This window comes from Pristiophorus japonicus, unplaced genomic scaffold, assembly GCF_044704955.1.
Source record: "Pristiophorus japonicus isolate sPriJap1 unplaced genomic scaffold, sPriJap1.hap1 HAP1_SCAFFOLD_58, whole genome shotgun sequence".
In the NCBI taxonomy this organism is placed as follows: Eukaryota; Metazoa; Chordata; class Chondrichthyes; family Pristiophoridae; genus Pristiophorus; species Pristiophorus japonicus.
This window is the reverse complement of record NW_027254488.1, coordinates 4,438,550-4,462,597: the sequence shown is the minus strand read 5'-3', so window position 1 is coordinate 4,462,597 and position 24,048 is coordinate 4,438,550. Positions and strand designations below refer to the sequence as shown.

General features: G+C 46.1%; 1 non-coding gene across 1 annotated transcript; it reads right to left on the bottom strand.

Annotated features, from left to right (window-relative positions):
- Window positions 1–23,741: 23,741 nt before the first annotated feature.
- Window positions 23,742–23,814, bottom strand: trnav-cac (transfer RNA valine (anticodon CAC)). Its single transcript has one exon. It is a non-coding gene; the product is annotated as a tRNA-Val (tRNA).
- Between the last annotated feature and the right edge of the window lie 234 nt (window positions 23,815–24,048).

Below are 24,048 nucleotides of genomic sequence, written 5' to 3'. Positions count from 1 at the left end.
AAATCTACCAGACAAGGAACTCGGGATTGTGTGAAAGGAGTCTGGGCAATGAGAGTGACAGTACGAGGGGGAGTGACTGAAACAATGTGACCGAGATTTTGCTAAAGGCCATGGTCGGGCTATAGAAGGAACAACAGGGCTGGATTGGGATCTGCAGTACACGTGATTCAAGTAAAAATGGCACTTTAATCCGCAATATATCCTTTTATTTTACGCCGTATGCTTCTGGTTACATTTGCCATGGGATATATGAAACTTAACAATCGTGGTTCTGTCATTGTGCATTTCATTGTTCCAAAAGATACTCAGTTGTACAATGTGTAATATTGCATCAGCTTAATGAGTGTTGTAGATAAACGTCACATGGGACCAAAACCTGTTTGTTCAAGAGTCTGTAAGTAATGTCAGTGGGGATGTGATCTAATTGTCCCACTAGCGGTTTGCTCGAACGATATTAACCCAAAACTTTATCTTCATGAACTGACTATTGGAATGTGAACAGCTCTTTACAGCGCAAAAACAAGTCATCTTCAAAAATAAATGTTTTTTTATCGAATTACGGAGATCGAATTGGTGTATTACCCTATCCTGGCAGCAATTGGAGTACCTGGTGGGTCATTATCCACACCTCTGGTGTCAGTAACAGAACATTTGCTGTTTGTGCTGTGAGGCTGGTAGAAGTAGAATGTTGTTCTTCAAATTTAATTACATTGAGAGCCTTCCATTCTTGTCTGGATGGTAAATGCACAGAGGAACTCATCCCCGCTCTGTGCTGAACTGTCGAGTCCAGACACCAAATGTGTCCTTGGTGCTCCCAGGCCAGGCCAGGGTAAAACACGCAGGGTGCCACTGCTGGGTGTAATCCATTGATTCCTGGTGGAAAGCTCGCCTGTTGTGGAGATCGGGTTAGGATGGGCACGGTGGGATTGTCGTGTTTCCCAAAGTCAGACCACCTGCAGTGCCGGAGAGTGGATTGTGGCTGTGTGTCCCAGCGTGTGTCTCAGGGAGAGAGGATTGACTCTGTGTATCCAGCGTGTGTCTCAGGGAGAGAGGATTGAGTCTGTGTATCCAGCGTGTGTCTCAGGGAAAGAGGATTGAGTCTGTGTATCCAGCATGTGTCTCAGGGAGAGAGGATTGAGTCTGTGTATCCAGCATGTGTCTCAGGGAGAGAGGATTGAGTCTGTGTATCCAGCATGTGTCTCACGAAGAGAGGATTGAGTCTGTGTATCCAGCATGTGTCTCAGGGAGAGAGGATTGAGTCTGTGTATCCAAGCATGTGTCTCAGGGAGAGAGGATTGAGTCTGTGTATACCAGCATGTGTCTCAGGGAGAGAGGATTGAGTCTGTGTATCCAGCTGTGTCTCAGGGAGAGAGGATTGAGTCTGTGTGTCCAGCATGAGTCTCAGGGAGAGAGGATTGAGTCTGTGTGTCCCAGCATGTGTCTAAGGGAGAGAGGATTGTGTCTGTGTATCCAGCATGTGTCTCAGGGAGAGAGGATTGAGTCTGTGTATCCAGCATGTGTCTCAGGGAGAGAGGATTGAGTCTGTGTATCCCAGCATGTGTCTCAGGGAGAGAGGATTGAGTCTGTGTATCCAGCATGTGTCTCAGGGAGAGAGGATTGAGTCTGTTTGTCGCAGCAGGAGCCAGTGCCTTCAGGAGCACAGGCGACACACAGAAGGCGCATCAGATGAGCAAAACATGCAGCAGAAACTGTCCTCCTGACTTAAAGCTAAATTCGTGGGTTCCTCTCAAATGTTCAATTCAGATCATTATTATGATTTTGGAAAATGGCTTTTGTCGACATGTTTTGTGTTTGATGTTTAAAGTATGTTGAGGACCAGTTGGAAAAAGTTGACGGCTTGCTTCAGTCCATGTGTGTTATTGTGGAGACGGGGCTCAGTCTGTGTAATACGGTTCGGGAGGGGTTTATCTGGAGAACATGAGTGAGAACTCGCGGTGCTCTATTCTTACACAGCGCGGATTGTGAGATTTATCTTATTCCCAGGTGCCCAATGCCCCGTGTTTTGCTCGAGCCTTGTGCTGAGATATGAAGCCTGTATCTGGTTATAACTGGAGCATGCTGCTGCATTACATTCCTTGACATATTGTGTCATAATGCATTCGCATTGCTCCACTGGAAAGCTAATCTCATTAATAACTTATAGATGGCGGGCAACAACTCAACACCAGGCTCGTGTTCCCAATGTATTTGCTGCAATCAAAATATCTGGCATTGTGTGGGTCAAGTCATTCGCTTTTTTAAGTACATTAGCATTTAAGTCAAATTTCGTGTCACTTAACCTGTACTTCCTGAGTTAACTGGTCTTGTAGCCTTTCGCTTCAAATTTGGCGATGTCCTGCCCCACGGACCTCGCAGCGTCAGAATCGACAAATAAATGTAATTTCGAGGATCCCAAGTGAAGACTCAGCTTTTGGATGAAGGGTCACGGAGCCAACGCTACCAGAAATGAAACCCCGGCATGAGCCCCTTCGTATGAGGAGACAAGGGGCGAAATAACGAAATAAAGACACTCACAGCCCGTGTACATCGGTTAAACTGATCGGTGGTTTCTCAGCCTGGTTAGTGATTTCACTGTTTCTTTATCTCTCCTTCTCGCAGTGAACCTGATGGCGATTGTGATCCTGTCCCGGGGAAAGTGCGGTCTCTCCAAATGCATCACTCGCTACCTGGTGGCCATGGCGACGGCGGATCTGACGGTGATTGTCTTTAATGTGATATTACTTCAGATGTCTGTGCTGTATTGGCGGGACACTTTCCTGCTCTACACTCCTGTGTGCAGATTCATTCATTTCCTGGCTCCGACTGCCACAGACAGTTCTGTTTGTTTCACGGTCGCTTTTACCTTTGATCGGTTTGTAGCCATTTGTTGTCAGAAGCTGAAAACCAAATATTGCACCGAGAGAACCGCGGCTGTGGTTATAGTGACTTTGAGCGCACTGTTCTGTTTAAAGAATGTCCCTTGGCCCTTCGTGTATGCTCCTTATTTTACAGTTAACATACCGCGGGGTTGCCGTGTATCAGTACAGTTTTATACTGCACCCACATGGAGAGCTTTCTCTTGGTTTGAACAGCTGTTAACCCCAGTACTTCCCTTCTGTGTGATTTTATTGTTGAATACTCTCACCGTCAGACGCATTTTAGTGGCCAGTCGGGCCCGAAGGAACCTCCGGGAAAGCAGCGATGGTGGGAATGACCAGGACCCTGAGATGAGGAACCGCAGAAAGTCCATCGTTTTACTATTCGCAATATCCGGCAGTTTCATCCTGCTCTGGATGACAACGGTTGTATATTTCTTCTATTGTCGCATTCTAGGCACCTTTAATTACAGAACGTTTTATAACCCTTTGGCAACCTTTGAAAAAGTGGGAACTATGCTTCAGCTCCTGAGTTCCTGCACGAACACGGCCATTTACACCGTGACCCAGAGTAAGTTCAGGGAGGAGATGATCAATGCACTCAAATATCCCTTTACACTAATTGGTAAATTAGTGAAATAAAGCAAGCGGTTGCTGTGAAACCAGACCTGAATCCCCGATTATCACAACTCATCTCCAGATTAGAATTACCATCTATATATACAAATGGGCCTCGGCAACGGGGCCAACAATAAATCTTTTACTTTACTTTCTTGCCATAAGACTCAATTATGCTGAAATAAAATACAAAAGTAGTTTTTGTGTGTTCCTTGTTAATTCTGTCCGCCGAGGGAGCAGGATTTACTCTGAGTGCAATTGCTAGAAGTTCAGCAGATAATCAATTTGAACTTCCCTGCTCTTGTTGAATAATGTGATGATATTTTATGTACACCTGAGCGGAGGTACAAGGCCTCGGTTTTTCTTATCTCCATGCTGCCCCTTGGCGATATCCTCCGAAAACACAATGCCAGGTTCCACAGGTACGCTGATGGCACCCAGCTCTCCCTCACCACCATCTGTTTCGTCTCCCCCATTGACTCAGATTCCTCACACTACTTGTCCCACATCCAGTTCTGGATGAGCAGAAATGTCCTCTAAATAAATATTGGGCAGGCTGAAGCCATTGTCGTCAGGCCCATCACGAACTCTGTCCTTCAGCCACCAACTCGATCCCTCTCCCTGGCAGCTGTCTGAGGCTCAACCAGGCCGCTCACAACCTTGGTGTCGGATTCCACCCCAGATGACCTCCACATCGACTCCATCACCATGACAGCTACTTCCATTACCATAACATCGCCCGACTCCACACCTGCCTCAACTGATGTGCTGCTAAAATCCTCATCCATGTCTTTTTTATCTCAAGACTTGACAATTCTACCACTCTCCTGCCCAACCTCCCATCTTCCATCTTCCATCAACGAGCATATCTGACATTCTGCTGCCTGTACTGAAACTCGCACCTAGTCCTATTCACCCAACACCTCTCTGCTCGCTGACCGACATTGCCTCCCGATCCAAAAATCAAAGTACAGCACCTCAGAGAGAATAGGCCTCTGAACTGCAATTAAATGTCAGCAATAGATGATGTGCAACGATCCCATGTGTGGGGTATTTGAAACCGCAGACTTCTGACTCCGTTGTGCAATGGCTACCATCGAGCCAGATGTGACACTTGGTGAGGTGATGGTGGGACTTCAACTGAGTGCAGCGCAGGGTAATTTAGAGGGCAGTTAAACAGCCATCCACATTTGGTGTGGTAATCGAGCCAAAGACGGTACATTTCCTTCCCAAACAGACATTTGTCAAACAGTTGGGCTTTTGCATCAATCCAACAGCTTCATGTCACACGAAAGGAGGAGGCCCTCTCCTATTTCTCATCTGCATGCTGTCCCTCAGCGACATCATCCGAAAACACAACATCAGGTTCCATATGTACCTGTCAATTTTAAAATGATCCCTCTTGCTTTCCAATCTCTCCATGGCCTCGTCCGTATCAACTCTGTAACCTCCTCACCCTAAGAGCCTTCGGGATCCCTGCGCTCCTCCAATTCTGGCTTCCTGCTCATCATTGATTACAATTGTTCCATCATTGGCAGCCATGCCTTCGGCTGCCGGGACCTGAACGCTCTGCAATATCCTCCCGAAAACTCCCCACCGCTCTACCTCTCCTTCTTTAAGCTGCTCCTTCACACCTCTCCCTCTTTTACCAAGATTTTGGTCACCTGTCCTAATTTTTCCTTATGTGTCTCGGTGTCAAATGTTGTTTCGTAATCGCTCCTGTGAAGCGCTTCGGGACTTGTTACTACATTAAAGGCGCTATCCAAATGCAAGTTGCTGTTCAGGTCGTAGAGATATTGGATAGGTTGAAATAGATAAAACGGGGTAATAAGACCTTTGTCAGCTCTCAAAGTGGAAAAGCCATCGTGTCCAGCTGGGATGCTGCCAAGATTGCTCAGGGAAGTACGGATGGAGTTTACAGGGGCTCCTGTCATGATCGACCAATGCCCTGGGACAAAGGAACTAAATTCTAGAGATATTTATTAAATACTTAGAGCATGGAAAAGAAAGCCATATATACAAATTTGTCGATGACACAAAGATAGGCAGCAATGTCGTCAGTATAGATGGAAGCACATCATTACAAGGGAATATCGATAGATTCAGTGAATGAGCAAAACTATGGTACATGGATTTCAATGTAGGCAAACATGAGGCCATCAATTTTGGGTCTAAATAGGGTAGAACAGGGTCCTTTCTAAATGGAGAAAAGATAAAACTTGTGGGATCCACAAAGACTTGCAGGTCCCGATATATAGATCACAAAAATGTCATGGACATGTGCAGAAAATAATCAAAAAGGCTAATGGGATGCTGGTCTTTATATGTAGAGGACTAGAGTACCAGGGAGTAGAAGCTATGTTGCAACTATATCAAACCCTGGTTAGACCACACCTGGAGCACTGTGAACAGTTCTGGGCAGCATACCTTACGGAGGATATACTGGCCTTGGGCGAGTGCACCGTAGGTTTACCAGAATGATACCCTGACACCAAGGTTTAAATAACGAGGTGAGATTACACAAATTAGGGTTGTATTCACAAGAATTGAGAAGATATTAAGAGGAGCACATGAGGTAGATCGAGAGAAACCTTTTCCACTGGTTGGGGATTCCTGGACTGTGGGCATAGTCTAAAAATTAGAGCCAGATCTTTCAGGAGTGAAATTAGGCAGACAAAAAGCAGGAAACTATAGACCAGCTAGCCTAACATCTGTGGTTGGGAAAATGTTGGAGTCCACTATTAAAGAAGCAGTAGCAGGACATTTGGAAAAGCATAATTCGGTCAGGCAGAGTCAGCATGGATTTATGAAAGGGAAGTCATGTTTGACAAATTTGCTGGAAATCTTTGAGGATATAATGAAGAGAGTGGATAAAGGGGAACCAGTGGATGTAGAAACATAGAAACATTGAAATTTACAGTGCAAAACGAGGCTATTTCGGCCGATCGTTTCCGCGCCGGCCGACAAAGAGCCACACGACCCTTGGTCAGCAGCCCGAAAGGTTACATATAAACCTATGAACAATGACGGAAAGGCAAAGAGCACCCAGCCCAACCAGTCCACCTCACACAACTACGACACCCCTGAGACTGAAACATTCTACACTCCACCACAACCGGAGCCATGTGATCTACTGATAGAGGCAAAAACCAGATAAAAACCCAGGCCAATTTAGGGAGAAATCATCAGGGAAAATTCCTCTCCGACCCATCCAGACGATCAAAACTAGTCCAGGAGATCAATCTGGTTGTATTCAATTCCCTGCAGTACTTACCATTATATCTGCTCCGTCCAACAAAGGGCCATGCAATCTAATCCCAATTACCAGATGTAGGTCCGTAATCCTGCAGATTACAGCACTTTAAGTGTCCATCCAATACTCCAGCACTTTGCCCTTTATCCAATGGGCTTTAACCTTCATGACCAGTCTACCATGTGGGGCCTTATCAAAAGCTTTGCCAAACTCCATATACACTACATCGTACGCACTACCCTCATTGACCCTCTTGGTTACCTCCTCAAAAAATTAAATCCGGTTCGTCAGACATGATCTTCCCTTAACAAATCCGCACTGGTGTATTTGGACTTCCAGAAAACATTTGACAAGGTGCCACATAAAAGGTTACTGCACACGATAAAAGTTCACAGGTTTGGGGATAATATATTATCATGGATAGAGGATTGGCTAACTAACAGAAAACAGAGAGTCGGGACAAATGGATCATTCTCGGTTCGGCAATCAGTAACTAGTGGGGTGCCGCAGGGATCAGTGCTGGGGCCCCAACTATTTACAATCTATATTAACGACTTGGAAAAAAGGACTGAGTGTAATGTAGCCAAGTTTGCCGATAATACATAGATAGGAGGAAAAGCAATGTGTGAGGAGGACTCAATAAAATCTGCAAAAGGGCATAGAAAGGTGAAGTGAGTGGGCAAAAATTTGGCAGATGGAGTATAATGTTTGACAGTGTGAGGTCATGTACTTTGGCAGAAAAAAACCAAAGAGCAAGTTATTATTTAAATGGAGAAAGATTGCAAAGTCCCGCAGTACAACGGGACCTGGGGGTACTTGTGAATGAAACATAAAAGGTTAGCATGCAGGTACAGCAAGTGATCAGGAAGTCCAATGGAGTATAAAAGCAAGGAAGTCTTGCTGCAGTTATACAGGGTATTGGTGAGGCCATACATAGAAACATAGAAACATAGAAAATAGGTGCAGGAGTAGGCCATTCGGCCCTTCGAGCATGCACCGCCATTCAATGAGTTCATGGCTGAACATGTAACTTCAGTACCCCATTCCTGCTTTCTCGCCATACCCCTTGACCCCCCCTAGTAGTAAGGACTACATCTAACTCCTTTTTGAGTATATTTAGTGAATACTGGTGCAGTTTTGCTTTCCATATTTAAGAAAGGATATACATGCTTTGGAAGCAGTTCAGAGAAGGTTCACTCGGTTCATTCCGGAGATGAGGAGTTGACTTATGAGAAAAGGTTGAGTAGGTTGACCCTCTACTGATTGGAATTCAGAAGAATGAGAAGTGATCTTATCGAAACATAAAAGATTATGAGGGGGCTTGACAAGGTGGATGCAGAGAGGATGTTTCCACTGATGGGGGAGACTAGAATTAGAGGGCATGATCTTAGAATAAGGGACCGCCCATTTAAAACTGAGATAAGATGGAATTTCTTCTCTCAGCGGGTTGTAAATCGATGGAATTCACTGACTCAGAGAGCTGTGGAAGCTGGGACATTGAATAAATTTAAGACAGAAATAGACAGTTTCTTAAACGATAAGAGAATAAGGGGTTATGGGGAGCAGGCAGGTAAGTGGACCCAGTCCATGGTCGGATCAGCTATGATCATATCAAATGGTGGAGCAGGTTTCAGGGGCCATATGGCCTATTCTTATGTTCTTATGTTTTTATGTGTATAGTTGTAAAATTTGTGGGAAACCCCCCCCCCCCCCCAGTGTTTGGACTCATTGGAAAGGAAATTCAATTTGGAACTACCAACCAGAAAGTTTGGGATCCTAAAGTACACATGGAAGAAACTATGAGTTTTTATCAAATTTGGGATTTTACAAGGCAGATTGGGTCCCTGTGCAAAACGGCTGAGAACTAAAGGATGACTATCCTTCAAAGAAACCTGTTTTGTGTATTGAAGCTGTCTGGCGTATTGAAGCTGAACAAATTACCTGGGGAATTGTATAAACTCAAAAACCCTTCTCCCCGGGAGATATTACCAGAGCAACAATGGGCCCAAGTTTCGAGCCGCGCCTAGAACGGCGCAATCCCGACCTGGACGCCCGTTTTTCGTGCCACAATGTGCGCCTAAAAAAACTTCCAGATTCTCCACCTCCCTGCAGGTCGTTTGCAGTTGGGCGCAGAGCAGCAGGAGCTGTAGGGGGCGGAGCCATGTCCCTGCACTGAAAACAGTGCCGGGACCTCTGCACATGAGCGCTACAGTGGGCGCGCATGTTCAGTAGCTCCAGGCGCCCAAAACTGTGTGGGAGGGACCGAAGCACGCAGCCCCTAGCCCTGGCCCAATGGCCTCACTGGGGCTGTGTGAATAAGGCTCCTCCCACGGCCAGCTCCTGCTTCCTCCCGACCCGACTCGAATCCTGCTTCCCGCCCCCCGCCTTCGGACCGGACCCGACACCGACCCGACACCCGCTTCCACCCCCACCCCCCCGCCCCTGGACCCGGACCCGACCCCGACCCCGACCCGACTCCCGCTTCCCCCCCCATCCCCCCCGCCCCTGGACCCGGACCCGACCCCGACCCCGACTCCGACCCGACTCCCGCTTCCCCCCCCATCCCCCCGGACTGGACACGACCTGACCTCCCTCCCCCCGTCCGAACCGCACCGACCTCCCTCCCACCACCCCCCCGACCCGTGCTCCCCCCGACCCGACCCAACGCCAACTACCTGTAAATCTGGTGCTGGGGACGGGCCCTGCCCGAATTCTCGTGCCTGACCGGGCCCGGCCCTTTCAGCCTCCCTCCCCAATCTCCATCTCCTTTACCCCCATCTCCATCTCCTTCCCCCCACCATCTCCTTCCTCCCCCATCTCCTTCCCCCTCCCCCCACTTCTCCTCCTCCCCCTCTCCTTCTCCCCTTCCCCCTCCCCTCTCCCCCATCCCTCCCCCTTCTCTCCCTCTGCTCCCCCTTCCCTCTCTCTGCTCCCCCCTCTCTCCCTCTACCCCCTCCCCTCGCTGTCAGAAACACAGACACTGACAGACAGAGAATGAGAGACACACACAGACAGACAGACAGATAGATAGAGACACTGACAGAGACACACTGTGGGGGGGCGGGGGGGGGAGAGGAGGGCATCCCAGCATGTTGTTGGAGGGCTCCCGGTGCTGCAGTCGGGAAGAAGAAAATGTTTTATTTATTGATTTAAAAAAAAAATATTTCTTATTAATTTTTTTTGATTGATTTATTGATTGATTTATTGATGTTTTTATCATTTATTATTGATGATGGCTCTTTATTTGTAAAACTGAAGTGTTTAATGTTTGTAAACTTCCCTTTAAACCAACCCCCCCCATTCCCTATGCCTGATTTGTAACCTGCGCCTGATTTTCTAAAGTGTCGACAAGGTTTTTTTGAGCGTACAAAAATCTTCACTTACTCCATTCTAAGTTAGTTTGGAGTACGTTTTCAATGACGAAACTTTGAAAAGAGGCATAAGTGGCCGGACACACACCCTTTTGAAAAGAAAATTATGTTCCAAAGTGAAACTGTTCTAACTGACTAGAACTGGAGCAAACTAAATGGCGAGAATTCCGATTTCTAAGATAATCCGTTCTACACCAGTTGCTCCTAACAATCAGGAGCAAATCATGTCGAAACTTGGGGCCAATCAGTCCTGAGATAGCCAGCCATCACTCTGAGAAGGAAACCCATCCAGCATATACATAATGACAAAGGCCCATCCAGCCCGCATGGAAAACCCAGACCTCGGCAGACATTGCAAATACCAAAAAGCTAATTTTCCCGATCAAGAAACAAATTCAAAAGATCGACACATTTGAGACAGGTTACCATTAATGGGCCCACGAAAATAAGACAAAGAGATATCAAGCCCACCAAAAAATTAAACAAAGAATCTGGACTGATTGGGCCCGCAGATTAGAACAGCTCGCAAAGGATAACTGGGGCCCTGTTTTAACGAAGGTATGCTTAACGGTAGGCAATGCAAGGCATCAGCTGCACACAGCAACATAGCATCATAGAGCATCAAGAAGGGAGAGAGACCATCGCAGCAGTTTTGATCAGCTTCTCCAGCCTCAACAGTCACTCCGGGCATCACCATCGCGGCAGCAACCGAACACAGCTAACGTGGTGCCACCGAAAACACCGCGATCGACCAAGTCCGAACCCAATCTCCTCAAAGAAGAAACCGAAGATTCAGAAGTTTCCACTCTACAATCTAGTCCTGACTATCAACAGGTGAAAAATTATCGAAAAATACTTTTGAAACCTATTGCTAACAGAAGAAAGTGGGTACTCACCCCATAAGTCCAATACTGCATCAGCGGACACCACCCAACTGAAGACTAAGCAGTGAGAAATCCTCTATGAAGTTCAGGGTATGACAAGCAGATCCTGCAGAGTCCAGTGAACCCCGATATCGCGAACCATCGCTAACTGACCATAAAAGGATTGATGAGCATTATCACTGTTTGCCCTGCAGTTTAACCTAGTCAGAGTTAGGCATTGGGAGGTGAGAGGTGTATTATTTTCTGTAACTGCTTTGAATGTGTGAAATAGTGTTCTTTATTCGAGTGATTACAAGTTTGACATTGTATTTTCTTGTCCTTAGTAAAATCGAAGTTCTTTGCACCAAACCACTTGTCTTTTGCACTTTGTCACATCCCCAAATAAATCCAAAGTCTAGAACCCAGGGAGTGGGAGCGATTCGAATCGCTCAGAAGGTCAGAGGTGAACCTGACCCCAATGACCACCCCCTACATATGTCCCTTTGTTCCTCTACACTTCTCATTGTCCTACCATTTAATGTGAATTCCCTTTCCTTGTTAGCCCTCCCAAAATGCATGACCTCATACTTCTCCGGATTAAATTCCATTTGCCACTGTTCTGCCCACCTGACCAGTTGATTGATTTCCTCCTGCATTCCGCAGCTTTCTTCTTCATTATCAACCACACCGCAGATTTTAGTATCAACTGCAAACTTCTTAATCATAACCCAAGTCTAGATCATTGATGTAAATCTCAAAAAGCAAGGGTCCTAGTACTGAGCCCTGCGGAACCCCACTGGAAACATCCTTCCAGTAGCAAAAACACCCATTAACCATTACCCTTTGCTTCCTGCCTCTGAGCCAATTTTGGATCCAATTTGCCACTTTGCCCTGGATTCCATGGGCTTTTACTTTTGTGACCAGTCTGCCATGTGGGACTTTATCAAAATCTTAGCTACAATCCATATACACTACATCATATGCTTTGCCTTCATCGACCCTCTTGGTTACCTCTCCAAAAAATTCAATCAAGTTAGTCAGACATGACCTTCCCTTAACAAATCCGTGCTGACTGTTGTTGATTAATCCGTGTCTTTCTGAGTGAAGATTTATACTGTCCTTTAGGTTTTTTCCAATAATTTTCACACCACCAAGGTTAGGCTGACTGGCCTGTAATTACTCGGTCTATCCCTTTCTTCCTTCTTAAAAAAGGTACAACGTTAGCAGCCCTCCAGTCCACTGGCACCACACCTGAAGCCAGTGAGGATTGGAAAATGATGGTCAAAGCCTCTGCTATTTCCACTTTTGCTTCACTTAACAGTCTGGGATACATTTTTCAAAGCTGCGAAACCCCTGAATACCTCATCTCTCACTATGTTTATTTCATCTAATATTTCACAATTCTTCTCCTCGATAGTAGTGTCTGCATCGCCCCTCTCTTTTGTGAAAACAGACGCAAAGTATTCATTAAGAACTGTCCCCACATCTTCCGCCTCCACACACCGATTACTCTCATGTTATCTAATAGACCCACCCTTTCTTTAGTTATCCTCTTGCTCTTAATATATTTATAAAACATCGTGCATACGCTGGAGAAATAAAGAGCTGATGTTGAATTAAGACCTACTCGACTCGACTCATTAGAAGAACCAGAGGTGGTCTCGGTAGAAAAGCAACTGAGACAGTGCGGGCACATTTCACCCGGACAAGGTCCGGTCTTTGAAGTGCTACATCAACAGCCCCTCTCTTTTGTGAAAAAGAGGCAAAGTATCTTTTAAGAATCATAGCCACGTCTTCTGCCTCCACACACAGATTTCCTTTGTGCTCTCTAATGGGCCCCACTTTTTCTCCAGTTATCCTCTTACACTTAATGTCTTTGTGTTTGTGTTTTTCCTGATTTTACTTGTCAACATTCTTTCGTGCTCTCTCTTTGCTTTCCTGATATATTTTCTAATTACACCCCTGCACTTCTTATATTCCTTTCGAGTTTCTGCACATGGTGGTCTCACAATTGTACAGTTATAGCAGGATTTCCCTGCTTTTAGACTCCATCCCCCTTGAAATAAAAGCTAACATTCCATTTGCCTTCCTAATTACTTGCTGTACCTGCATACTAACCTTTTGTGTTTCATGTACAAGGGCCCCGAGGTCCCTCTGCACCGCAGCATTTCGTAATCTCTCCCAATTTAAATAATTATTTACTTTTTTATTATTGCTACCACAGTGGATAACCTCATATTTCCCACATTATACTCCATCTGACAAATTTCTGCCCACCCACTGAGACTATCAATATCGCTTTGCAGATTGTTTGCATCCTCCTCACAACTTGCTTTCCCACCTATCTTTGTATCATCAGCAAACTTGGCGACATTACAAACATGCAGAGCACAGAACAAATTATTGACGTATTGGCTTTCCCTCAGTTAGCATTTCTTTCTTTGTGTAAAAGAAGATTATCGATTCATTAATTATGTTACCCCATGAAAGCAAAATAAAAGTTGAACGAAAATAATTTGCACATTTGAAAGGAGCATTTTTGTTTCAAGCAGTTTCGTTCAGAGAAATGTTTGCGAAAGGAATTTTTTGCAGAAAAAGGGATTCAGCATTTCACTGAAGCAGCAGTCTTTGTAGTGTAGTGATTATCATGTTCGCCTCAACCGCGAAAAGTCCCCAGTTCAAGCCTGGGTTGAAACAAAAACTAGTTTTAAATGTCCATTGCTCATGTGACAATGACCTTCTTCCGTGCTGTAAACTTCTATGATTCCATGATGAGCAATGAACATTTCAAACCAGTCTCCTAAAATAGAGAGTGTGTAAAATCAGAGAGGGAATAAAACTTCCTCAATGATTAAAGTTTCACAAATTATTAAAATTAAGTTGTTGAAGTTTCGACTGACCCTCAGTGATCATGTTAGCATTTCTTTCATTCTGCTCAACAATTCTATCGGTTAATACCAGCAGATCTAAGCCGCATTTCAAACCCGGAAACAATTCATTCATTATTCACCCTTCCCAGTTCCAGTGCACAGAGGGTAATTTATACTCCATCCCAGAAACTCAAGTCCAACTTCTGACATTCCTTATTTGTAATTACCAACTCATTTGTTTTGACACCACTCTGAAGTGCTTTGGGTCATCGATGTAATTTAATTACCGAGGGGCTAGATGGCCTACTCCTGTTCCTAATTCTTATGTTCTTATGTAAATTACTTCATTTAATTAAAAACGGTGGTCGCAAAATTACTTCCCTAACTGGGAATCGAACCCGGGTAGCTGAAGCGACCGGAATGGTTTTGTGAAGCATTGAAAGATGCCCTCTAAAAATCTTGCACTGCTAATTTAAAAACACTGTTACGATTTGTTTCATTGAGAAAGAAGGAGATTGAAAATGACAACAAAAACACCAGGCAGCAATTGCATTAAGACAAATTCAAACTTTTCACAAAGTTGGTACTACAAAGTAACAGCTGAGTTAAAGTTGGCTCTGACCAATGGGTAAGAAACATCTCATTATAACCGATGAGCTCACAAATATCAGGAGCAGTGCAGTCTGGTCAACGTCAAACCCCTCCTTCCGAATTCAACAGAGACATGAACGGCAGACAGATGCCACAAAGATTAATTAAAGACCGAAATATAAGTCACACTTAATTTCCAAATCCTTTCACAATAAAAGTCTTTCACTTTATTGCAAATCTTACTGCGTTGATTCTGAAAATGAGCACCATGTGATTTTACCTTCAATACTGATTGTATTTTCTGTGCACAGTAGGAATTACCGCTCCAGTTTTGAGCCCAATTTGACAAAAGTTGCCCCAGATTCCTGGTGTCGTCAGCAATGAATATTTGGAACCAGACTCCTAAAATAGTGTTTTTTTATATTAATTCACGGATCTGGGTGTCACTGGCAAGGCCAGAATTTATTGCCCAACCCTAATTGCCCTTGAGAAGGTGTTCGTGAGCCACCATCTTGAACCGCTGCAGTCCGTGTGGTGAAGATGCTCCCACAGAGCTGTTAGGGAGGGAGTTCGAGGCTTTTAACCCAGTGACGATGAAGGAACGACCGATATATTTCCAAATCAGGATGGTGTGTGACTAAATCGAACAATGGCTGGTGTCACAGGCACCAAACATTTTAAAGCAATGCCCTAAAATGCAATGTGCAAAATGAGAAGGGATAATAAATCAAGACATGCAAAGCAGGGAAAGTACTGTTTAAAATGGGACTATATAACATTAATGTGAATATTTTTCTGCCTGACAGGGTTTTGGAAGCAGATTTAATATTAACTTTCTAAAGGGAAATATAGTAAAATAAGAAACATTTGCAGGGTGCTGGGGAATGGGACTAATTGGAAATTTCTTTCACAGAGCCAGCACAGGTAACAGCATAAGAAATCGGAGCAGGAGTACGGTCCCTAAAGCCTGCTCCACCATTCAATAAGATCATGACTGATCGTTGATCTCAACTCCATTTTCCCACTCGATCTCCCGATCCATTGATTCCCCGAGACTCCAAAAATCTATCTCACGCAGCCTTAAATATATTCAGAGACTCAGCATCCACAGGCCTGTGTGGCAGAGAATTCCAAAGATTCATAACCCTCTGAGTGAAGAAATTCCTCATCATCTCTGTCTTAAATGGCCGACCCCTTAACCGGAGACTGTGTACCTGGTTCTAGACACTCCAGCCCAGGGGAAACAACCTCTCAGCATCTACCCTGTCAATCCCCTTCAGAATATTGTGTGTTTCAATGAGATCACCTCTCATTCTTCTAAACTCCAGAGAGTATCAGCCCATTCTACACAATCTCTCAACGTAAGACAGTCCTCTCATCCCAGGAATCAATCTGGTGAACCTCTGTTGTACCTCCTCCCAGGCAAGTGTATCCTTCCTCAGATAAGGAGACCAAAACTGTGCGCAGTACTCCAGGTGTGGTCTCACCAGGGCCCTGTAAAATTGTAGCAAGACTTCCTTACTCTTGTATTATGGGCTATATATTAGGTACTATGGGCCGAATATCCTATTTTTTTGCTGATTCGACGGTTGTTTAAAAAGTTATTAAAATTTGACAGTTGCTGGGCAAACATATTTGTATTTCCTTCAGTGTGCAACACATGTTGTGGGTGGATTAATGATGATTGAAATAATTATTGAGTATCTCAAAGACATGAATTATTTTTATCAACTTGCTCTGTAAAAATAATTTTCCTGACCGGGAATCAAATCCAGACTTCGACAGTGAAAGCACCGAATCCTAACCACTGGACTACGAGGGAACACTGCTTGGAGCCTCTGCGATAGCTTTAAATGTAGTCAGCAGACTATCACAGCTGAGAATTGTGCGGTGACACGGTGTGTAACTGAATTTGCTGCAGTCCGCGTGCAGCAGGTGATGAAAGCAGAATATATTTAAGGCGGAGATAGACAGATTTTTGAGCGATAGGGGAATAAAGGATTATGGGGAGCAGGGAGGGATGAGGAACTGAGTCCATGATCAGATCAGCCACGATCTTATTGAATGGCGGAGCAGGCTCGAGGGGCCAAATAGCCGACTCCTGCTCCTAATTCTTACATAGAAACATAGAAACATAGAAAATAGGTGCAGGAGCAGGCCATTCGACCCTTCTAGCCTGCACCGCCATTCAATGAGTTCATGGCTGACCATGCAACTTCAGTACCCCATTCCTGCTTTCTCGCCATACCCCTTGATCCCCCTAGGAGTAAGGACTACATCTAACTCCTTTTTGAATATATTTCGTGAATTGGCCTCAACAACTTTCTGTGGTAGAGAATTCCACAGGTTCACCACTCTCTGGGTGAAGAAGTTTCTCCTCATCTCAGTCCTAAATGGCTTACCCCTTATCCTTAGACTGTGACCCCTGGTTCTGGACTTCTCTAACATTGGGAACATTCTTCCTGCATCTAACCTGTCTAAACCCGCCAGAATTTTAAACGTTTCTAAGAGGTCCCCTCGCATTCTTCTGAACTCCAGTGAATACAAGCCCAGTTGATCCAGTCTTTCTTGATAGGTCAGTCCCGCCATCCCGGGAATCAGTCTGGTGAACCTTTGCTGCACTCTCTCAATAGCAAGAATGTCCTTCCTCAGGTTAGGAGACAAAAACTGTACACACTACTTCAGGTGTGGCCTCACCAAGGCCCTGTACAACTGTAGCAACACCTCCCTGCCCCTGTACTCAAATCCCCTCGCTATGAAGGACAACATGCCATTTGCTTTCTTAACCACCTGCTGTACCTGCATGCCAACCTTCAATGACTGATGTACCATGACACCCACGTCTCGTTGCACCTCCCCTTTTCCTAATCTGTCACCATTCAGATAATAGTCTGTCTCTCTGTTTTTACCACCAAAGTGGATAACCTCACATTTATCCACATTATACTTCATCTGCCATGCATTTGCCCACTCACCGAACCTATCCAAGTCACTCTGCAGCCTCATAGCATCCTCCTCGCAGTTCACACTGCCACCCAACTTAGTGTCATCCGTAAATTTGGAGATACTACATTTAATCTCCTCGTCCAAATCATTAATGTACAATGTAAACAGCTGGGGCCCCAGCACAGAACCTTGAGGTACCCCACTAGTCACTGCCTGCCATTCTGAAAAGTACCCATTTACTCCTACTCTTTGCTTCCTGTCTGACAACCAGTTCTCAATCCATGTCAGCACACTACCCCCAATCCCATGTGCTTTAACTTTGCACATTAATCTCTTGTGTGGGACCTTGTCGAAAGCCTTCTGAAAGTCCAAATACATCACATCAACTGGTTCTCCCTTGTCCACTCTACTGGAAACATCCTCAAAAAATTCCAGAAGATTTGTCAAGCATGATTTCCCTTTCACAAATCCATGCTGACTTGGACCTATCATGTCACCTCTTTTCAAATGCACTGCTATGACATCCTTAATAATTGATTCCATCATTTTACCCACTACTGAAGTCAGGCTGACCGGTCTATAATTCCCTGTTTTCTGTCTCCCTCCTTTTTTAAAAAGTGGGGTTACATTGGCTACCCTCCACTCCATAGGAACTGATCCAGAGTCAATGGAATGTTGGAAAATGACTGTCAATGCATCCACTATTTCCAAGGCCACCTCCTTAAGTACTCTGGGATGCAGTCCACCAGGCCCTGGGGATTTATCAGCCTTCAATCCTATCAATTTCCCCAAACACAATTTCCCGACTAATAAGGATTTCCCTCAGTTCCTCCTCCTTCCTAGACCCTCTGACCCGTTCTTATGTCTTATGAGACGGCTGCTTCTGATGCTGTCTGACCCACGGTTGGAGTGGCGGGGATTTTAAAGCCCCTTCATTGCACCAATGCAGGGTAAATGAAACTGTATTTGAGGAACCTTCACGTGCAAACATCCGACTTGCTCTTTGATTTTTTTTCTGCCAAACTGTATAACCTCCTGCTCCTATTTCTTATGGTCTATGTTTTTATTAACTTCATCATACCATCAGTTTCCGTCTCACTGCACCGAGCGCTTTTGTTGGAATTTTCAATCCCCGTCTTTTGCACCGAAACAAATTGGAACCCTGTTTTTAAATGAGCACTGTGGGATTTCGTTCAATGTTTCACAAAACCATTCCGATCACCACAGCGGCCCGTGTTCGATTCCCGCTTAGGGAAGTGTTTTTGCTGCCTCCGGTTTTAATTGCTGGGAAGTAATTTTATTAAGTTGCATAGCTGACCCAAAGCACTTCACAGCGGCGTCAATACAAGTGAGTTCGTAATTAGAGACAGGAGCAACTATGTCTCCTAACACCTTTCCCCCGAGCTGGGGGGCAGGGGGCGAGAGAGCCTCGTTTGCGGGGAGGGGGAGAGAGTGTCTGGTGTTGGGGGAGGGGGTAGAGAGAGTCTGGTGTGGGAGGAGGGGGGGAGAGAGTGCCTGGTTTGCGGGGAGGAAAGAAAGAGTCTGGTGTGGGGGGATCGGGGGAGAGAGAGCCTGGTTTGGGGGGAGGGGGAGAGAGAGCACGGTTTGGGGGGAGGGGAAGAGAGAGCCTGGTTTTGGGCCGGGGGGAGAGAGAGTCTGGTATTCGGGGGGGAGAGAGAGTCTGGTTTGTTGGGGGGAGAGACAGCCTGGTTTGTGGGGAGTGGAGGGAGAGAGAGCACGGTTTGGGGGGAGGCGGGGAGAGAGCCTGGTTTTGGGCCAGCGGGAGAGAGAGTCTGGTTTGTGCGGCGGGAGAGAGAGTCTGTTTAGGGGGGCGGTGGGAGGGGACTCGGGGAAGACAAATCACGCTCTTCCAACCCCTTTATGCCCACACCCAACATCGTTGGAGATGTTGAATTCCAGAGGTCACGACACTTGATACTTCATCCCAATAAACCTGTTAACATTCCGCTCACAATCTCCCGTCTATCGGGGGAGGGCATAAGGTCATGTTTTTATCCTGGGGTAAGGGACTGTGACTGGGGGAGGGGGGGGTAAGGGACTGTGACTGGGGAAGGGGGTTAAGGGATTGTGACCGGGGGAGGGGGGGTAAGGGACTATGACTGGGGGAGGAGGGGTAAGGGACTGTGACTGGGGGAGGGGGGGTAAGGGGCTGTGACTGGGGGAGGGGGGGTAAGGGACTGTGACTGGGGGAGGGGGGTAATGGACTGTGACTGGGGGAGGTGGTAAGGGACTGTGACTGGGGGAGGGGGGGGTAAGGGACTGTGACTGGGGAAGGGGGTTAAGGGATTGTGACCGGGGGAGGGGGGGTAAGGGACTATGACTGGGGGAGGAGGGGTAAGGGACTGTGACTGGGGGAGGGCGGTAAGGGGCTGTGACTGGGGGAGGGGTGGTAAGGGACTGTGACTGGGGGAGAGGGGTAAGGGACTGTGACTGGGGGAGGTGGTAAGGGACTGTGACTGGGGGAGGGGGGGTAAGGGGCTGTGACTGGGGGAGGCGGGTAAGGGACTGTGACTGGGGGAGGGGGGTAAGGGACTGTGACGGGGGGGGTAAGTGATTGTGACTGGGGGAGGGGTGGGTAAGGGATTGTGACTGGGGGAGGAGGGGTAAGGGACTGTGACTGTGGGAGGGGGGTAAGGCACTGTGACTGGGGGAGGGGGGGTAAGGGACTGTGACTGGGGGAGGGGGGGTAAGGGACTGTGACTGGGGGAGGGGGCTAAGTGATTGTGACTGGGGGAGGGGGGTAAGGGATTGTGACTGGGGGAGGCGGGGTAAGGGACTGTGACTGGGGGAGGGGGGGGTAAGGGATTGTGACTGGGGGAGGGGGAGTAAGGGACTATGACTGGGGGAGGGGGGTATGGGATTGTGACTGGGGGAGCGATGGGGCCTTTCTCGGTAAAGTAAAAAGAATCAAAATGGAAGTGTGATGTCACTGTAAAGCAGGTAAGTGATTGGCTGGTGGATTGGTGAGTATTTTTCTTTCCTTTGCTTACTTTATTTAAAAACACCTCAGGCATTGGTGTTAGTTCAGAACTTCAATTAAATAGATAAGTGATATTGTCTAAAAACATCGAACTGATTGAATCAGCTCTTTGCTGAGTAGCAGCTGGATGTGTTTTGCTGAGGTTTAGAGTTTATTTCTACTTGATTGTTCCCAGTCTAACTCGAGGGATGGCAGGGCAGCTCAGTCCAGTGGATTGCACATCCTGTGGCATGTGGGAAATCCTGGACACTTCACGTAACCTGGTACATTACGGAACCATCCAGGGAGCAGGCTATCTTCGATCTGGTCCTGTGTAATGTGACAGGATTAATAAATGATCTCCTAGTCAAGGATCCTCTTGGAATGAGTGACCATAAAACGGTGGAATTTCAAAGTCAGTTGGAAGGTGAGAAAGTTGGATTTCAAACCAGGATCCGAAGCTTAAAGAAAGGAGACTACAAAGGTATAAGGGCAGAGTTGGCTAAAGTGGACTCTAAAAATAGATTAAAGTATGGGTCGGTTGATGAACAGTGGCAGACTTTTAAGGAGATATTTCATGACTCGCAACAAAAATATATCCCAATGAGAAGGAAAGATTGTAAGAGAAGGGATAACCATCCGTGGATAACTGAGGAAATAAGGGATGGTATCAAATTGAAAACAAGGGCATACAATGTGGCCAAGACCAGTGGGAGGCCAGAGGATTAGGACATTTTTAAAAGCCAGCAAATAACGACTAATAAAATGAGAAAGAGAGTAAATAGATTATGAAAGTAAATTAGCACGAAATATAAAAACAGATAGTAAGAATTTCTACAGGTATATAAAAAGGAAAAGAGTGACGAAAGTAAATTTTGGTCCCCTCGAGGATGAAACTGGGGAATTAATAATGGAGAACAGTGAAATGGCAGAGATGTTGAACATATATTTTGTATTGGTCTTCACGGTAGAAGACACTAAAAACATTCCAATAGTGGATAATCAAGGGGCTATAGGGACCGAGTGTAATGGAGCCAAGTTTGCTGATGATAGAAAGGTGGGTGGGAAAGTAAATTGTGACACAGCAAAGTAAATCTCAATTCTGGAAGAACAATATGTAAAAGTACAGTGACCCCGACGTGATATAAACACGCAGCTTTCTGTCGTGACATCAGACACACGACCACGAGGTATACAGTGCAGAGTGCCCATATTTGTATGCATGAAGTTTCCTGAGACACAGTTTCATTGACCCTGCATTGGTGCAATGAAAGGTCTTTAAAATCACCGGCCACTCCCAGCGTGGGTCAGACAGCATCAGAAGCAATGCCCACCTGTCACTCACCCTCTCACGCCCGCTTTCATCACCTGATGCCCGCGGACTGCAGCAAATCCAGTTCATCATCATCATCGGCAGTCCGTCGAAGCGAGGATGACTTGCTTTCACGCCAAAAAAGGATGAGTTCACAGGTGTTTCAATGATGGACCTAATATTCCAGGTCCCGAATTGCATGTTGAAGGGTGGAAGATACCTGTGCGTGGATTTTTTTAACGTGTGGTGACCGTTGCACCCCAGCCATCACACGGGCTTGACAGAGCGAGGTCTTAGTCCAGTGGCAAGGGTTATTCAAGACGACTGGAGACCAGCTCTACTGCACGGACCCAGTGCCCACACATATCGCAGTGTGTGCTGGCCCGTGCTGCCCCTGGGCCCCTGGCCCTGAACTCACGCCTCCCCTGGGCCCCGATCACATCCCTCCCCAGTCTCTCGCTGCTCCTGCTGTCCCTGCCCACGCTCCAATCACCGACCTGGACTTTGATGACGTCACTCTTCGCTGCCGTCACCCTCCTGCACCAGCTCGCGCTGTACCTTGCCGTGGTACACCACCACGCTGCTCCCAGGCCGCCGCTCACCGCTCCTTTTATGGCCCCGACCTGCCGCTGGTGTTCTCACACAGGTCGGGGCCTCCACGCTGCTCCCAGCAAATCCAGTTACACGCCGTGTCACCGCAAAATTCTCAGCTGTGATTGTAAGCTGTCTATTGCAAAGGCTGCAAGCAGTGTTCCCTGATAGTCTAGTGGTTAGGCTTTGGTGCTTTCACTGCTGTGACCTGGCTTCGATTCCTGGTCAGGGAAAGCATTTTTTCAGAGCATGTTGACAAAAATAATTCAAGTCTGTGAGATACTGAATAATTGTTTCAATCATCATTAATCCACCCACATGTGTTGCACCTTGAAGGAAATACAAATATGTTTGGTGAGCAGCTATCGAATTTTAATAATTTTTTATACAACTGGAGATTAAGCAGAAAAACAGGATATTCGGCCCATAGTACCTAATATATAGCCCATAGTACAAGAGTAAGGAAGTCTTGCTACAATTGTACGGGGCCCTGGTGAGACCACACCTGGAGTACTGCACACAGTTTTGGTCTCCTTTTCTGAGGAAGGATACACTTGCCTTGGAGGTGGTACAACAGACTTTCACCAGATTGATTCTTTGGTTGAGAGGACTGTCTTTTGGTTAGAGATTGTGTAGAATATGTCGATACTCTCTGGAGTTTGGAAGAATGAGAGGTGATCTCATTGAAACGGACAATATTCTGAAGGGGATTGACAGGGTAGATGTTGCGAAGCCTGGCTAGCCCAGTCGGTAGAGCATGAGACTGTTACTTGCAGGGTCGTGGGATAGAGCCCCAACGTTGGCCGATTACTTTTCCTTATACTTTTATGTTGCTTTCAGAGGAAAACATCATTAATGAACCCATGATCTTCTTTTGCACAATGAAAAAAATGCAAACTGAGGGACAGTTGATAATTTAATCAAATACTGAAAGCAGCGCCTGAGATCGCTTGGCCATCCTGACTGTTCGATGCTGAAGTTGCAAGTTATTATTCTGGAACGTTTCAGACCAGGCGCGTATTCACTGCTGCTGGAAGGCCCAGTGACCGTGATACCCTCTCCCCCGGGGTTTTACTGAGCTTATGCTCGGTGCACGGGGAGCTTTAGCCCGGGTCTGAGGTTGCTTGTATCCCAGGGATGGACAATAACCCTCTGAGCTCTGGATCTGGGGAAGAGCGAATAATTAATGAGTTGTTTGCGGGTTTCAAATGCAGCTTAGAGCTGCTGGTATAAACCGATCGTGTTGTTTCATAGAATGAAAGAAATGTGAATAGAGACAGTTGAAACTTCAACAACTGAATTTCTATAATTCATGAAACTTTAATCCTTGAAGAAGTTTTATTCCTTTTCTGATTTTACACACTCGAAATTTGAGGAGACTGGTTTTAAATGTTCATTGCTCATGCAACAGGGTATTCAAAACAAGTTTTTTTCAATTTTATTGCAGACAAGTTTTTGCTTGAGAAATAATGTTTCTGCCCAGGTTTGAACCAGGAACTTTTCACGTGTGAGGCAAATGTGATAACCACTACACTACAGAAACTGCTGCTGAGCTCAGTGCCCAGAGAGAAGTGTTCATCAAAAAGTTCCTTTCACGTGCCCTTTCAAACCCACTTCTTTCAGAAGAGACTGCGATCTGAACACAGCATTTTAGACCGCTCGGCCATCCTGACTGTTGGCTGCGACAGGTACAAGTTATTACTCTGGAAAGTTTCAGACCTGGCACTTGTTCAGTGTTACTGGAAGGCCCAGTGACCGGGATATCCTCTCCCCCGGG